Below are 19,254 nucleotides of genomic sequence, written 5' to 3' on the forward strand. Positions count from 1 at the left end.
TATTAGTTATCTAAATGACTTTGAAAGCTTTTTACTAGATTTCGCCGAACCACAAGTAAACTTGAGAATGGAACACTCAAAAATCTTTATGAATGCCATAAACAACATCCATAAAAGAAAAACAAGAGCAGATACGGAAAGTATTTACGAAGAAGTTTTGAAACATTTTGGAAATCGGCTTGAAAAATTACATGTAAGTGAGTTTCTTAATTTACTTTTATCAAAAAATCTTTTAAGTTGCTCAATAAAAAATGGTAAGAAGTCGTATAAAGTACTTATAGTTCCTGAAACAAAATTAGAACCTGATCTTTGTATAATTAATCACAAAAAAGTTAAAACGTTAGAATCTGAAATTAAAATTTTGAATTACGAATTAAAAAACTTAAAAAGCAGTGAAATTAGTCTTTCCATTTTAAAAGATGAAAATTTATTTCTAAAAGAGGAGTTATCGGAGTTCAGGAAAATTATAGCCGTTTTAATCGATAAGCTAGAAGTCAAATCAACCGTGACTGATTTAAAATCAACTCAAAACTTAAACTTTTTAAACGATTTTGATTTTAATAGTCCATTAAACCAAAACTCAATTAATTCCCCAAAAGCTGAAACCATTAATGCCTTCCGGCAACAAGAATGTAGTATTAAAATTATTAATAGTAAAAGTAAAGAGATTAAAGACCGTTTAAATAATGACTTAGCAGATGTTCGCCGTCAATTAAAAATTAAATATTTAAATTTTAAAAAATATAATATTCCTGAACTAGCTGTATCCTCAAACTCAAACAATAATAAAACAATGCGTAATTCAATAAATAATTTTGAAAATGTAACAAATCAACTCGTCTCAGTCAGAAAAAATTATCAGTCAGACTTTTTAAAGTATAAAAATCTTTCATCAAATGGTGTTGTTTCGACTTTAAGTTCCCTCAGTACAAAAGCGGTTGGAAATGTAAAAAATACAAAAAATCAAATAAAAAAAGTAAACAATGACACTAAAATAATCAATCCTCGTAATAACCAAACAGATGAATATAAATGGCCAGTAGGAACGACGCTAATATGTGGAGACTCTATTTTGATGGGGATTAACGAAAAAAAAATGCATAAGCTTGGAAAAGTAAAAGTAAGAGTATTTAGTGGTGCTACCATTGAAGATATGCATTATAACCTAGTTCCACTTTTGAAAAAAGAACCTTCAAATATTATCCTGCATGTTGGAACAAATAATTGTACAAATGATTCGTCTGAATCTGCTTTGGCAAAATTAAAAGATCTTGTTTCCTTCATTTCAAAATCTAACCCTTCATGTTCAATAGTTTTATCTACACCAATTCGTCGTTTCGATAATGCTAAAGCTCAATTAACGTTGCTACATTTAGCCGAAAAATTAAAACTAACTAAATTTAATATTATTGATAACTCTAATTTGTCTAATGAACACCTTGGGCTACGTGGTCTTCACCTAAACACACGAGGATCAGGTAGACTTGCCATGAACTTTATTGCATATCTAAAGTCTATTTGATAGACATTCCCCTATAGATCCTTATCACCAATCTACCTTACCAAGTACTATTGAGGAAACTAGTCTAAATTCTGATTTGGATAATCTAAGGGCCAAATATCCCAAAAATATCAGTTTAGCATTTTTAAATATTAGTTCAATTCGTAATAAATTTTCAGATATTGTTACCTATATAAATAAAACTGTTGATATACTTATATTAGGTGAAACCAAGTTAGATGACTCCTTTCCAATAAATCGATTTTTATATCCAGGTTATAAAACGCCTTATCGGCTTGATATCTCTCAACATAGTGGAGGTCTACTTGTATACATAAATGAAAATATAATTTCTAAAAGATTAGCTAAAAAGGATTTCCCCAGAGACATTCAAATTATCACTTTTGAAATTAAATTAAGAATGCGGAAATGGCTCATAATAGCCACTTATAAACCCCCAAATTAGAATTGTGACTATTTCCTCAATCACCTTAAAGGAGTGCTTGACTTTTATTTGCAATCATATCTTGATTTTATTCTAATAGGAGACTTTAATATACAACCTTCAGAAAAAAAAATGAAGGAGTTCCTTCAACTTTATCAATGTAGTAACTTAATTAAACAACCGACTTGTTTTAAATCGGTTAATAACCCTTCCTGTATAGACCTTATCCTTACTAACAGAAAGCTGAGCTTCCAACATTCAAATACCTTTGGTACGGGTGTGAGTGATCATCACCATTTAATATACACCATGCTAAGATCCACTTTTTGTAAATTACCACCTAAAAAACTTATATATAGATCGTTCAAAAATTTCTCAAGTAAGATTTTTGCAAAAATACTCCGTTTCAACTTAAATTCTTGTTATGATATTAGTACTTTTAATGAGATATTCAGCAATTTGCTTAATATTCATGCCCCTCTTAAATCAAAAATCGTAAGAGGTGACAATAACTAAAGACTTACGAAAAGCAGTTATGCTCCGCTCTTCATTATATAAAAAATTTTTAGTTGATAAATCAGATTTTTCAGCTCTAATGTACAAAAAACAAAGGAATTTGGTGGTTAAGCTTAACCGAAAAAATAAGAAGAAGTACTTTGAGCAAATCAATACACTTTCGACTTTAAATACATCTCTCTGGAAGCTAACTAAGTTCTTTTCGGACAAATCTACAAATTCTAACGAGCGTATAACTTTGACTGAAAATGGCAACATTATCTCAGACAGTTCTTTGTTGACTAATATTTTTAATAAATATTTCATAAATGTTGCATTGCCATCAAGTATGGCCGACCATATTAATTGGTCTTTTTCAACTTGCACTTCAGACCCAGTTGAGTCAGCTATAAAAAAGTATGTTGACCATCCTAGTATAAGAAACATTAAAAATAAATTCAAAATGAATACACATAATTTCAAGTTTCATTGTATTACTCCTGATGATATTACAAAAATTATAGGGTCTATGAATGAGAAAAAAAAAACAAGTGGTAAAATACCAACTTTTATGTTAAAATCTTACTTAATATACTTTAGGGATAGTCTTACAGATTGTATCAATAATAGCATCTTAGATGGAACATTCCCGTCATTTCTAAAAATGGCGGATGTTTTACCGTGTCTTAAAAAAAATGACCCAACAGATAAGGCTAACTATTGCCCTATAAGTATCCTACCCGCTCTCTCCAAAGTTTTTGAAATGATCATTTATGAACAGATTTTGTTATTTATGGAGCCAAAATTTGACAAACTTTTGTGTGGTTTTCGTAGAGGTTATAGTACTCAGCATACACTTATTTGTTTACTTAATAAGTGGCATGAATGCATTAACAATGAAGGTATTGTTGGAACATTATTAATGGATCTATCTAAAGCGTATGATTTCATTCCGCATGACCTACTTATTGCTAAATTAGAGGCGTATGGTTTCTCTAAAGAAAGTCTTAAATTTCTTATATCGTATATTAGTGGTCGTAAACAAAGGGTAAGGATAGGACCTTCTGTTTCTAATTGGGTTGATATTTTGTCGGGAGTGCCTCAAGGTTTCATTCTTGGCCCCATCCTCTTTAATATCTTTATAAATGATATATTCTTCTTTATTAAAGATACTGAATTGTGCAACTTTGCAGATGATAATACGCTGTATGCCTGTGATTACAGCTTAGAAAAGGTTATTTTTCGATTGCAAAATAAAGCAATTAATACCATTGCCTGGTTTAAGTTTAACTCGATGGTTGCCAACCCTGATAAATTCCAATTACTTTTAGTTGGTTTAAAAAACACAAAAAATCAATACCTAAAAATAGGTAATATAACTGTTTTTGCCTCTGATAGGGTGAAACTACTTGGTGTTACAATTGATAAGAATCTAAATTTTGGAGAACACATTAAATACTTATGCAGTAAAGCTAATGGTAAATGTTTTGCTCTTTCATGCATAAGAAGTTTTTTATCCCGTAATAAAGCTACATTGTTGTTTAACGCCTTCATGATGTTGTATTGTCCCCTAATATGGATGTTTTGTTCTAAATACTATGACAACCTTATAAATAAAATTCATAAAAAAGCTCTTTGTATTGTCCATAAAAGGTTTGACTTATCTCTTGATGAATTGTTAAGTTTTGATGATAGTCCGTGGATCCACTTAAGAAATTTGCGCTTTCTTATGATAGAAGTTTTTAAATCAATTAATTGTCTAAACCCACAATTTATGAAGGATTTATTCAATACAAAAAACCTTCCTTTTAAACTTCGTTGTAGTAAAAAAAGGATTCTACCTTCAAATGGCTCCAAATATAAGGATACATGTTGTACTATATTTAGAGCCATCTCGTTATGGAACTCTCTAGATAACAAGACCATGTCCTCTAAAAGTTCTGAGGTGTTCAAAAAACATATTAAAAATTGGTATGCAAAAAATTGTTATTGTAAAATCTGTCGTTTTTAATTACTATTTTTATTTTGTCTGACATTATAATACAATATTTACTCATTTTTCTGTAATGAAACGGTTGTAATTTGAATTTGAATTTGAATATTTTTAATGTTATTTGTAACTTATATTATAACTTTGTAAATTGTAGTTTCCTTTTTTTTTTTTTTTGATTTATTTATTATTTATTGTTTTTAACGATTCATGTGAGTGTGTATTGTCTATAATTGTTAAATGAGTTGATTTTAATTAGTTTATTCTTGTTAAAACTATTGTAACCATCAACAAAAAATAAAGTTTTTAAATTAAATTAAATCAAATCCAGGTAACTTGAATGGAGGTCATTTTGAGCCCGCATCAACTTAACTGGAGCTGTGTGGGCGTGTCTTTTTCCTTCAAGCGAATTTCTCCGTTTTGACAGCAAACGAGTATATAAAGCACTTCTGCTAAGATTGTAACCTCTCTTTTCGAGCTCGGCACCAAGCTCATCCAACGATTTGAGGCACTTTAAAAGTAATTAAAAAATAATCAATGAACAAGTTCAGAGGCTGAAAAGTTATATTCAGACCTAATATAATTCTTTAGAATTATTTATTATCTAAAGTTGTACTCTCACCCAATACACTTCAGATTGTCTTTTCTCGTGGGCAGCAGATCCATATTCAGCAAGTTGAATGATGACACGCAATATCTCAGATTGTTCTACCTCAATAGTAGGGCGACCGATTCTGTCACGTACTTTAAGAGCTTTTTTCACTTCCGGGTGGTTAGCGAACACCTACAGTACCGAAAGAACTATACAAATAAGTTAATGTTCATTTTCTACAAAATTATTATTGTAGCTTATTATTATATGATGCGGTAAATATTACCTGATTCATGACAGTTTTCTTTTCAGCCCATGATTTTTGTTTTGACTTCATATTGCCAATCAACTTGTTTAGATTACTCGTAAGCTCCTGGACATTGGCCTTCTTCTTTTTGATGGTTTCTTCGTCAGCATCGGTCCATAAGCCACTTCTTTTTCTGCTCTTCATAGCAACTATTTGTTGATTCAAAACAACGATCTCTGCTTTGATTGTGTCTTGAGCATGAGTCTTGGCCTTCTTCGTCTCAATTTGAACTGTGCTTAGGATGTCATGTCGAGAGGCATCTGACGTGGCATCAACGACATCTATTGGCTCAATAAATTGATCTGAAAAAAGCTGGAACTCTAAAGAGGAAAAACCGGCATGGGATTGAACAGATTGTTTGGTTGTTTGGTGGGCCCAAAATGACATTAAAGAATCTTTCTGTTTCAAGACCATTGAGGTATACTTTTGAATCGAAGTCTTTATTTGACCCTCCAAATCTTGCTTTTCCTTGATCTCATTCCATATTTTATGGACTTTTTTTTGACTATCGGCTTTTTTCTCGAACAGATGAGCATTATTGTCAGATTTTATAAGCGAATTTAGAAGACTATTTTTATCCATCTTTTAATATACAGACAACAATGATTTTTGACACTTTTGCCACACATTGAAAAAGTAATGAAAAAATATGCTTTATGTAATGATTGCTGCACAACCAATTCCCTTTGGACAATCATTTGTAATATTCGCTTTAGACAACCATTATTAATTGCTACACAAGCAATTTTCTTTGGAAAAATATTTGTAAAACTCTATTTAAAAATTATAAATGATATCAAGACTAAGCCCTTGGGGACGAATTTCGCAAAAAGAATTAGCACGAAAACCCGTAGCGATCAACTAATGATATATATGATATGAGAAATTACAAAGGGCTGAGCAATATATAATTAATTGTAATATATTTAATATATTCTTTTTTTTTTTTTTTTTAGGTGCCCCAAGAAGTCCTAACGGACTTGTCACAGAGCACCGCGGAAGTCCATTTAACCAGGAAGTTCACGCCTCCTTCCTTACGGTGACGCGAAAATATGTCCAGAGCTCGTTTCAAACCTGGATCTCTTTATATTTATATATGCAAAAATAAAATTTAAATAAATATCAACACAAATTTCTTTCCTATATTACGATAAATAAAAGCATAACATTCCCTTACTTTAACTTCATAAAAACACATGTTTACATAAAAAAAATTAAATAAAGTGACGTCCTTTTCTGATGACCCCTCCCCTTTTTTTTGTAGTCCTTTTAATCTATACCTCTTGCCCCCCCCCTATTTGCATGACGTCCTTTATAGATGGCCCCTAAAAACCACAAGAATAATAAAAAAACAACATCAATAACTATTATAATAGTAATTATAATAACAACAATAATCAAAATTATAATTTACTTGTTTTTATAAAGAGAATAGCTAAATATATCTATATCTATATATATATATCTATATATATCTATATATATATCTATATATATCTATATATATCTATATATATATATATATATATATATATATATATATAAATTAGTCCTGATGAAAGTTAGATAAGTGTTTTTTACTAATTTATTATTGCTCTGTTCTTTAAGAACATTGAGCACTCTATTTGTAAAATACACTAACATAATTTACATATATATATATATATATATATATATATATATATATATATATATATATATATATATATATATATATATATATATATATATATATATATATATATATATATATCTATATATATATATATCTATATATATATATATATATATATATATATATATATGTATATATATATATATATATATATATATATATATATATATATATATATATATATATATATATATATATATATATATATATATATATATATATATATAAAGTTAGTTACAAACAGTTGACTGATAAAACTTAACAACTAAGATAGTTGCATCTGAATAGGGTTGCCAGATGTCCGGTTTTTACGAAGGAGAATAATAGTAAACTATTTTTACAAGTTTTGGCGCTGTATTCTCCTCCGTAAAAGCCGGCGCCTGGCAACTCTATTCATTACATTAAAACTTGGTGTAAGTTGATTTTATAAATGTTTAGTTCGCCAAGTATACGCAGAAGAGACTCGCATGGTACAATTTTCTGATCTGCAAATAATATTCAACACGCATGTTTTTGTTTACTGCACAATTTTTTTAATTTTGTATGATTTGTACTTGCCCATGCAATATTAGAATAGATCAAGTAACAATGAATGAAAGAAAAATTTAAACTTTTTAAAGATTTTTTATTTAGAAATGGTTTATCACTATATATCATGGCAATATTTTTGATATTTTTTTCTCAATGTTTTTTATAGGATCACTTTAACGTAAATATTCATCTAATATTACGCCCGAAAAAGTTTACTGAAGCTTCTCTAAATCTTTAAATATTAGGACTTAATAACGGAAGGTTTTTAAACTTTAAACAGCCGTGGCGCAGTGATTAGAGTTCTGGTTCAGAACCCTAGAGGTCCGGGGTTCAAAGCCATCTCTAGCCCAACAAACGACATTGGTACGGAAAGAGGCCTGAACTTCCTGTTAAATGTTTTCCTGCGGTGCTCTGTGATAAGCCCAAAAGGACTTCTGGGAGCACCTAAATGACTACAAAAAAAAAAAAAACAATTTTTGGGTACTTAATTTAGGTATTACAAAAATTATTTATTTTGTTTTATATTTTAATATACATATATATTTATATATGTACATAAATCATATAATTATACGCATGTATATTTGAATATATATACTTATACATATATATTCTTTATCCATTTTTTTTTTTTTACCAACCAACTAGAGACTTACACAGGGCCCTAGAAAGCGGTGTTATTTGGGAGCCGAGACTCCGTATTTTGGCCCATTTAAGGGTTTGTTATGGCCCACTTAAGGGTTTATTTGCCACTCACCCGAAACTAAGCAACGCTAACTTAATGGCTTATCTCCATTTAACACCCGGAGTGGACGGATCGCTTTGAGATTTCCGGACATAGAAGGAGACACTGAAAAAGCGACAACGCCAAGAACCTCTATCGACTGTCATGGTTTCGATTTTGTGCTGTTTCTACTTTCTAACAACACCGTAACCAATTGAGAGATGGCCCGGAGCCAAAATAAGAACAGATACTACACTTAATCTTAGCCATTAGGCTGAGAAGCGATCTTTATCCATCTACGAAGAAATAACTAGATAATTTTGTACATACTCCATAAACGCATATGACTTAAGAGACATTATTCATGTTTGTTTTGCTTGTGGCTTTTTCGTTATATAAGAAAGAGAAAAATTATTTATTAAACTAAAAATTAGCAAATTAAAATTAAAAATTAATAATGTATATTTCCATAATAATCTGAAGTATTTGGATGAAAAATAATTCTTCAAAATTATACGAGTATATATTTGTAAATCTGCCTTTTCACGATGCAAACACTACGTTGATCCACTGTATATAATCCAATGTTATTGCTATGAAAATGGATCAACTTTGATCAAATGTATATAATCCAAAGTTAATCCGTGCACATTAGCTTAACGATGGTTCATAAACATAAACGTTAATCCATATATATTGGTCAACGTTGACCCATACACATTGGACCAACGTTGATCCCTATACATTGGATCAACGTTAGGTTTAGATCGGAAAAACAATCAACTTTTGCGATGTTTTTACATACGTTGGACCAAAGTAACTTAGCTAACTTATTTTAATCACATCGTTATTAAGGTTTTCAGTAATATAAATACAACTAACATTGGATCAACGTTGTATTTTCACCTTAGAAAGCAGACAACGTTTGCGATGTATTTACATAAGTTGGCCTAACGTAAGTGTGCTTGCTGGGTTTTACTTATTTCTAAAAGTAAGTCATTTTAGTCTTAAAAGTAACAAAAGTAAAAGTAAGAATCTGCGTCATAAATGTAAATCGTTACATGTAAAAGTACTGCAAAGAGTAAGCAATAATTGTAATGGAGTAAATGTACTTCAATACACCCAACCCTGTAAATTGTCCAAAGAGGATCTATATTTCACGTATTTTTTCCGAAAGAAACACGTGAAAAATTAAAAGCGTTAATTTTGAAGGTTTTTATTACTTTCAAATAAAAATCGTGCGAGTTGCAATAGACATTCCTCTAATTCAATTGCGCACAAGATTTCTCAGCTTCAAAAAGAGGTCAGTAAGAATAACAATGTAAACAAACTAAATTCGTAGTTTCGCTCCTAAATAAAAATGTCGTATTCCAACTCTATTATTAGACCAAAAAAGGTGAAAAAAAGAGGGAAGTATTGTTGTATATCATTGTGAGGAAATTCATTTTATAATAACAATACGAAAATGACTAATATTGTAACTAATATGACAAAGATTGGTGTAGCGAAATATTTAAATATAGACGTAAAGGAGCTGATATAGCTTTTAAATAATGAAACAAAAGTGTGTGAGTTTCACTCTAGGCCTTAGGAGATAAACACACTAAAGTGTGTGAGTTTCACTCTAGGCCTTAGGAGATAAATACACTAAAGTGTGTGAGTTTCACTCTTGGCCTTAGGAGATAAAAATTAGTTCAGGTTGCAGTAAAAAATCTTTATAAAAAAAGAAATGAAGTTCCAAGCAATTAACTTAAGTAAGTTAATCGATAAAGAACTTTATACATTATTGGATTTCATAAATAGTGAAAACTTTGAAAACTGCATTGTATACAATTGTAAGCTCTGGATATTTTCATATTCATGGAGATTTTCAGGTAATTTTCTTGTGTTGTCTTAAATGAATACAAGCTTGGAACTTCATTTCGTTTTTTATAAAGATTTTTTACTGCAACCTGAACTATTTTTTATCTCCTAAAGCCTAGAGTGAACCTAATTAAGTCAATCGATAAAGAACTTTATACATTATTGGATTTCACAAATAGTGAAAACTTTGAAAACTGTAATTGTCATTAAAAAAAAAACAATCATATAAAAACAATTAATAGTAGTTTATGAAAGCTAATGTAGCTTGTTTAAAGAATATAAAAATTTAAAAATAATCAAAGACCAATTGAAAAATAATATTTTTAGCTATAAAAAAGATTATTAAAGGTTTTAACTTGTTCACAGGCACGTAAAAAGAAAAATTTGAAATTTTATTTGAATATTTAAATCCTAAAAATGAACGTAAAAATATGAAGTATTATTATCCTGAACATCATTCAAAGAAAATAATTTTACACCAGGATCTGGTTATAGGTCAAATATGAAATCGATTGACCAATTATTCATGTTTTTAACATGACTTTTTGTTATTTGAAAAACTTACTTCCGGGTTATTTAAGACCAAAATGTGTAAAGATCTTGTTCAAATTCGACCTTAAACTTGGTGCAATATTATTTTGTCCTAGTTTAAATCACCTAAAACTTAACTTGCCGTAATGTTTCAAAAAGACTTTTCCTAAAACGAAAGTTATAGGAAAAGTCTATTTGTATTGAGTTGAGACTCAATACAAAGGACTGTATTGAGTTGGTTTATCAAAGAAATTCAAACCTTAAAGTTTCAAGTAGTTTATTTTCCCACTATAACCATCATTTTATCTTTAACGGATTAGTTGGAATTGCTTTTTCTAGCACAATAACATTTTGTTAGTGAACTACTATTTGGTTTACTATTTGGTTCAATTTCTGATACTGAAATAGTGAAAAAGTCAAACAATAGCAGCTTTGCGAATTCACGTAAAATCTGCCATTCTTACTTTACGGATCCTCTTATAAAACTGTCAAAATATATGAAATATACTATTTGTTATTGAGATAAAATATATATTTTATATATTTTGTCTCAATAGTAAATAGCACATTTATCAACTTATCGACAACATCTAAAAAATAACAAAAACATTTAATAAAATAATAATAATAGAAATAAGTTAGTAAAAACACTTATCTATTTTTTTACTTCGACAGACTGTTTCTTCTTCTGTAGGTTCATTAAGAAGGTTCAGGCTTTTTGAAGAACCTACGAAAGGAGAAACAGTTTGTCGAAGAAAAAATCGATAAGCGTTTTTACTAATTTGTAATTGCTTTGTTCTTTAAAAACATTCAGCACTCTATTTGTTGAGCACACTATCCTAAATCCGACATTATAAATATTACGTCATTTAATAATTCAGTTTACCCTCCGTCGGGCGCTTGATCAAATTAATACAAGTTGATCATTTTTATCGCGTACGAGTTTTGAGTTATGAATTAATGTGCTGCTTTTTGTAGCTTCATTTTTTTTCTTCTTTTTTAGTAGTACTTCAATAAACAGGATTAAATCACTTTATTTCGATCCAGTGCCGGATTAAGGAGGAAGGAGTAGGGGAGAGGGGAAACTTAGGGGGGGGGGGCTATAGCTTCGGGCCCCGCAACAATAGGGGCCCCGAAAAAATTTTAAGGCGTTTTTTTTTAGTCGTTTTTTACGCTGTGGTACACAAAAAAACCTTTCAAAAAAAACACCGGCCCCCGAAAAGTCTTAACCCCACTGTTTTGAACTGTTTGAACTGTCATTTTGTTCAAATTGATACATTGAGCCTTTGTACGTTACGTTTTGTACGTTAACCATTACCTACATAACAAACATAATTCAATATATAAATTTCTATTGATTATAAGTTTGATTAATGAATAAGTTTATTATGCTTTCAAATTTAAATGTTATTTTCAGACCATTAAAATGAGGAAAAAATTTGATAATGGTGCAAGTAAAAGGCGGCGGAGAAAAGGGTTGGCCGAAGAAGCGTGCATCAACTCAAAGAAAATGTATTTTTTTTAAAAAAAATCACAAAATACAGTTCAAATTGAACCATCAAGCCAATCTCAAAGTATGTGAGCCAGTGGTAACATTGAAAATGAAGTTGTTTCATTGCAGAAGACCCAATTTTGGAACAACAACCAGCAGGAAATTTGAATGCTGTAAACCAGGGACAGGATAAACCCAAAATCTCATCACAGGAAGATGCAAGTGCAAATAAAATTCGAGATATGAAACCAGATCAGACTCATCAAGGTAATCCGGTCAATTTTATTGACATTGAGATTATCAACAAGAACAATTCTAGTCAAGTAAACTCTTTTCTTAAGATTACTTGCTTTGAAATTCCAAATGATATTGTTCAAGACTCTAATCATCATGCATCTTCCAATCATTTACTGAATGAAACTCTTGCAAATGGGGAAACATGCAAAAGAGACTGGTTGTGCTGGAGTATTGAAAAACAATCTTTGTATTGTGCGCTTATTTTTGAAAAAAAATGCTGCAAATGTATCATTTTTCTCTGGTCAAATAGGTGATCGAGCAAATAGGAATTTTTTAGGGATTATCAAACTTCTTAGCAAATATGACCCACTTTTAGCTGAGCATGTTAAACGTGTTCGAGAATCACAACAGTGCAAGCAGCGAATGCAAGCTCATTATCTATCAACACGAATTCAGAATGAATTTATTGATATTTGTGGTTCACATGTTCAAACAACAATCTTCCATGAAATTGTGAAAGCAAAATATTTTTCAATAATAGGTGATCCTACTCCAGATTGCACAAGGAGCAAACTGCTTGTTCGTTATGTTAAATCAATTTAAACTTTTCATTTGAAGAAAGATTTATTTTCTTTGAAAATAAATCTTTCTTCAAATGAAAAGTTTGAATGTCCAAAATAAGATGGTCAGCACGGATTGATGATGTTAAACCAGTTGCACAACATTTGAATTCAGTGAGAAGTGCTTTAAATGAACTTGGAGTGCTACATTTAACAGCCCCGGCTAAAATGGAACTTAATGCTATTCAAAAGCAATTTTCCAAATTTGAATGCATTTTGATGTCGTCTATTTGAATAAAGTTACTCACAATGATTCATCAGACAAATCTAATTATTAAGACACGCCATGGTACTCTTGATGTTGAAAAGAATAACATTAAAAATCTAACGACATTCAAAGGTTGCGAGAACAATTTTATAAGATTTTTACCGAGTCAAAATTTGTTGCAAGAAATATTGGTGTTTCAAATGAGTTTTTAACTAATCATCATTTGCCAAGTCAAGATGATGCCGAGCTGTATTTTAAAATCAATGTATATTTCGTTATCATTGACTCGATTCAATCTGGCCTCACGCAACAATTTCAGTCCTTACAAAAAATTTGTAATCTATTTGTAGTTCTATGGGAGTTTAAATATTTGAATGACGAAGATATTATATGGGCTGCTCAACATTATCAGCACGACAAAGAAATCTCGCAAGAACTTGAAAATGAGGCTTTATTTCTTAATAGAATCTATGTTGTTAATTTTAAACTAGATTGCCCACCAAAAAAGTTGCTGGTAGAAATTCTTGGACTTGGTCATTTGGGTGTCATTCCAAACATTACAACTGCATTAGGCATTTTCATAAGTTTGCCTGCATCAACGGCTTCAAGCGAACGCACATTTAATTTATTAAAGCAGGTAAAAAATTATCACCGTTTAACTATGGTACAGGAACGTTTAAATGGACTTGCTATGCTGAATATAAATTGTGATATTGCAAGAAAACAGATTTTTCAAATATAATTGCTGGAATTTCAGAACAAAAAGCAAGAAAGACATTTAAAATTAAATAAAGCTAATTCCCTTCTGTTTTATATGCATTAAGCGCATTTCTTTAAATTTGATTTTTAAAATGTGACCTTAATTTAATTAATCAATTATAGTGGTTTTAAAATAATTATCTATTGAAAAACAATAAATAAAAATCAATGAATAATGTTTATGTAAGAATCATACATTTGTGAAATCTGAATTGCAACATTTACGATAAAGTAACAGTATAACACTTACCCTCCCAATTCCAAGGCATCCCTAAGAAATGCGTAATTAGTAGAATAGCATATTTCTTGGCTAATTGGCTTGATAAAACACACAAAAGCGCCACATCTGTAAGTGACAGTCTGTCTAAATAATTGAATTTATTCTAAAAGTTACAAATTTATGTGTGTATTTATATATATATATATATATATATATATATATATATATATATATATATATATATATATATATATATATATATATATATATATATATGTATGTATATTTATATATGTATATGTATTATATATGCATATATATATGTATATGTTTATACATACATATATATATATATATATATATATATATATATATATATATATATATATAAATATGTATATATAAATATATATAAATATATAAGTTATGTTAGTGTATTCTACAAAGAGAGTGCTCAATGTTCTTAAAGAACAGAGCAATAATAAATTAAATTTATATATATATATATATATATATATATATATATATATATATATATATATATATACATTTATATATATATATATATATATATATATATATATATATATATATTATATATATATATATATATATATATATATATATGGTTTCGTACAAGACTTGTACCAAACCAAGGAATGCATGGTTGATCTTATAATCCAGTTTCCACTATTTTTAATATCATTTTCAATCTTTAAATCATTACATATAAAATTTTTACTTTTCCAACTTTTTCATTAATTTTTTTGTTTTTGTTTTTTTTGTTTTTGTTTTTTTATTGCTTCATAATAACTATTACAATTAAGTAAATGAAAGATTACAAGTTTTTTTACATGTGAAATAAGCATGTGAAGACTTGCAGAAGATCAGATGATCTTTATTTTTTAATCTAGGAAATTTTGTTTTTTGCAAATTAACAACCAATAAATTTTCCAAGCATTCATCAAACCTTATAACTCCCGATTCTTAAGACAGCACAAAGTGGGCCAAAGGTGAGCAAAACCTTTCAAAACTAACTTTAATATGAAACTTAAAATTTATCGATGAGTATAAGTCTAGTTGAGTATAGTACGAAAAATATTTTATCAACCAGTTGCCCTCACGTTTAGAGTGGGGGAAGGCGGCGGAAAGGGTAACGAAAGTTTGGGGTTTATTTGTTCCCAGCCTCCAATCGCAATTTTTTGTAAAATATCTTTATTTGACATAAGAATAAAAACGTTTGGAGTTTGCTTCATGTCTGGAAGTTAGCTCAAACACCAAAATTGCTGGATCCCGTCACTGAAGAAAATATTTATTTTTTGTATTTTTTTATTTATTTTGCATATAGCACATTTTAATATTTTATATAGTATTAAATTTCAATAATTCTTTTATAAGATTTAGTTCATTGTAGGAAAACCATTATGATTATGATATCGACCATTACGATTATGACAGCGACCATTATGATAGCGACCATTATGATTATGATAGCGACCATTATGATTATGATAGCGACCATTATAATTATGATAGCAATCATTATGATTATGATAGCGACCATTATGCGATAAATAGCTAAGATTAGAATTATTTCATACTCCAGAGTGTCACGTGTCTCATAAATACTTGGTGTCTCATAAATACTTGGTGTCTCGTAAATACTTAGTGTCTCATAAATACTTGGTGTCTCATAAATGCTTGGTATCACATAAATACTTGGTATCTCATAAATAATTGGTGTCTCATAAATACTTGGTGTCTCATAAATACTTGGGGTCTCATAAATACTTGGTGTCTCATAATACTTGGTGTCTCATAAATAATTGTTTTCGTTTGTACTTTTTGTAACGACTTCAGTAGAATGCCCGATTTTCGGAAAGTAAGCTGCTAATGAATATACATAGACTAACAGCACATGCACACCCATACCAGCGCATACACACAACATACTAACAGCATATACGTAAATATATATACAAGCATACATACATAAATACATACATACACAGATACACACACATATATGTATATATATAAATATATATATATATATATATATATATATGTATATATATACATATATATATATATATATATACATAAATATATAAATATATATATATATATATATATATATGTATATATTTATATATATATATATATATAAATATATATATATATATATATATATATATATATATATATATATTTATATATATATATATATATATATATATATATATATATATATATATATATATATATATATACACACACAGTATCGGACAAAACGAGTGCAACCAAATAATGCTAATTTAGTTTCTTTATATAAAAGTGCTGCATTTTTTCAATTTAGAGAAATAACAATGTAACTGTTTCGAGACAAAGTTCTTCAAGTTTTATTCATCACAAAGTTCATTATTTGTACACGAAAATTTATAAATTAATCAAAAGTATTAAAAAAAGTTGATTTCCTTCTGGACAAAACAAGTGCAACTCGACAAAATGTTGACCAAGCTGTATTTCGCTATCAATATTGTTGTCGATCACGGCCTCGCATCTTCGAGGCATAGATTCGATCAGGTGATCAATCAAACTTTGTGGAATCGCTGCCCAGGCCTTTTGGATTTGTTCAAACAGTTGATCCTTATTACGAACACCTTCACAATTAATTCTGCGGTTGACGATCTCCCACAGGTTCTCGATAGGGTTGAGATCCGGAGATTGAGGCGGCCAATCCATCACCGATAGGTGGTTGCCTTGAAACCACTGCTTGACTACTTTTGCAGTGTGTTTCGGATCGTTGTCTTGCTGAAAAACCCATTTTATTGGCATATTCCATTCAGCATGAGGTAACATAACATCTTTCAGGATATTTTTATACATGAAACGGTCCATTATACCATCGTTTCGATGTATTGGACCTAGACCGTTAGCAGAAAACCCCCAGACCATTACATTGCCTCCACCATGCTTCACAGTCTTATGGCAGTAACGTAAATCGAAGCGTTTTCCGGCAGGTCGACGTACACGGCAAATGCCATCGCTCGCAATGATGTTGAACTTCGATTCATCACTGAACAGGACAGTTCACCATTTCTGCACATTCCAGTCAATATGAGATGTAGCAAACAGGAGTCTTTCCTTTTGGTTTTTTAGTGAAATCAGCGGTTTCTTTGCAGGGCGTCGAGAAAACAATCCGGCTTCAACAGCACGTCGTCTGATTGTTCGGTCCGATACAGGCAGCTCTAATTGCTTTTGTATCTCGACTGATGAAATCCAGAGATTCTTCTTGACAATCATAGAATTCTCTCTAGAAGTGGTGGAACGCGGTCTTCCACCTTTGTTATCTGCTGCCAACTTCCTCGTAGAACGATATTTGGAACATAGTCTTGATACGGTCCATTTTTTCACGCGATATTTATCGCAAATACTTTTTTGTGAGATTCCACTTACGTAATCGCCAATAATTTGCTTTCTTAGTTCTAATCCAAGACTGTCGGGAGCCGTTTTTGCACTTGAAGTCATAAAAATAATAAAAATAAATAATCACGCTTTTCAAGGCTTACCGTGTTACATTTACCTTGTGATGATACAATAATGCTCTGTGGAACACAACGTCTTGGTTGGATATGGACTGTATTGATGTAATGAAACACTTGTTGTATTTCACTTCTTGTATTGATGTTCTTCGATAAAACACTTTGATAAAACTCACTTCGATAAACTGTCTTGATAATACTGACTGATTGACTTCCATATACTGACTGAATTACATGTCGATTTACATGTCTCTTATATAGTAAAATGAACCTGTGTGAACCTGTTCTGGAAGATTCTAGATGCTTCTTTTTGATGCTTCTGGAAGCTTCTGGATGCGTCTGGATGCCTCTGAATGTTTCTGGGTATTTCTGGATGCTACTGGATGCTTCCAGATGCTTCTTCTGGAAACTTCTGGAAGCTTCTGCATGCTTCTGGAAACTTCTGGAAACTTCTGGATTCTTCCTTTAATTATTAAAACACTTCCGTGACGTTGACATGGACCAGACTTAAGAAAATGAAAGAAACCAAAAAAGTTGCACTTGTTTTGTCCACTGCAAAATGGCACTTGTCAACGAAACTCTGCCTGTGTGCTGTCACCTGTCAGCTGATTGCTCATGTCATGGCATGCTATGACTCCAGACTCCTGAACTGTTTGCTGTGGTAGTATAGTTCGTTTCGTTTTTAAGACATGTAAAATTAGGAACACTTTTTAGCATTGTTCGATGTTGGTTGCAAATGTTTTGTCCAATACTGTATATATATACACACATATATATATACATACACAAATACATATATACACGTAAACACATACGCACACAAACATACATTTACACATATACACATAAACACATACATACATATATACATACATTCATACATACATACATACATACATACCTACATACATACATACATACATACATACATACATACATACATACATACATACATACATACATACATACATACATACATACATACATACATACATACATACATACATACATGCATACATACATGCATGCATACATATATACACAAATGAACATACGCATACATAAAATGCAAACACATACACATATACATACACAACACACATACATGCATATGTATACGCATGCATATTTATACATATACTTTATACTTTTTTTTCAAGCCTTGTAATAAAAACCGTAATAAAATTTGATATAAATAAATTTTTGAAGTAATTGTTACGCTTCGTGAATACAAATTTGAGCAAAATTGATAAAAGTATTCAGATAAAGGTGAGCAATTAGTCTAAAAGCGCTGAGTAAAAAGAGTTGATTTTCTTATTCACCGAGCATGAGTTGAAAAGATTATAAAACAGATGTTAAAACCATATAAAACAGTTGTAAAAAGTATATTTAAACTTGTGTTTACTTTTTTTTAAACAAATTTATTTACATGATATGTAATTAAATGTGTAACAAATATATATATATATATATATATATATATATATATATATATATATATATATATATATATATATAT

At 29.9% G+C, this 19,254-nt stretch overlaps 1 protein-coding gene and 1 pseudogene across 1 annotated transcript in view; one reads left to right on the forward strand and one right to left on the reverse strand.

Moving 5' to 3' along the window:
* The window catches only part of LOC100199481 (HBS1-like protein), a 130,987-nt gene that overhangs the window by 90,511 nt on the left and 21,222 nt on the right, over positions 1–19,254 (forward strand). The window lies entirely within an intron of this gene.
* Positions 8,426–8,546, reverse strand: LOC136087658 (U2 spliceosomal RNA; annotated as a pseudogene).

Source organism: Hydra vulgaris, chromosome 11, assembly GCF_038396675.1.
Source record: "Hydra vulgaris chromosome 11, alternate assembly HydraT2T_AEP".
NCBI lineage: Eukaryota > Metazoa > Cnidaria > Hydrozoa > Anthoathecata > Hydridae > Hydra > Hydra vulgaris.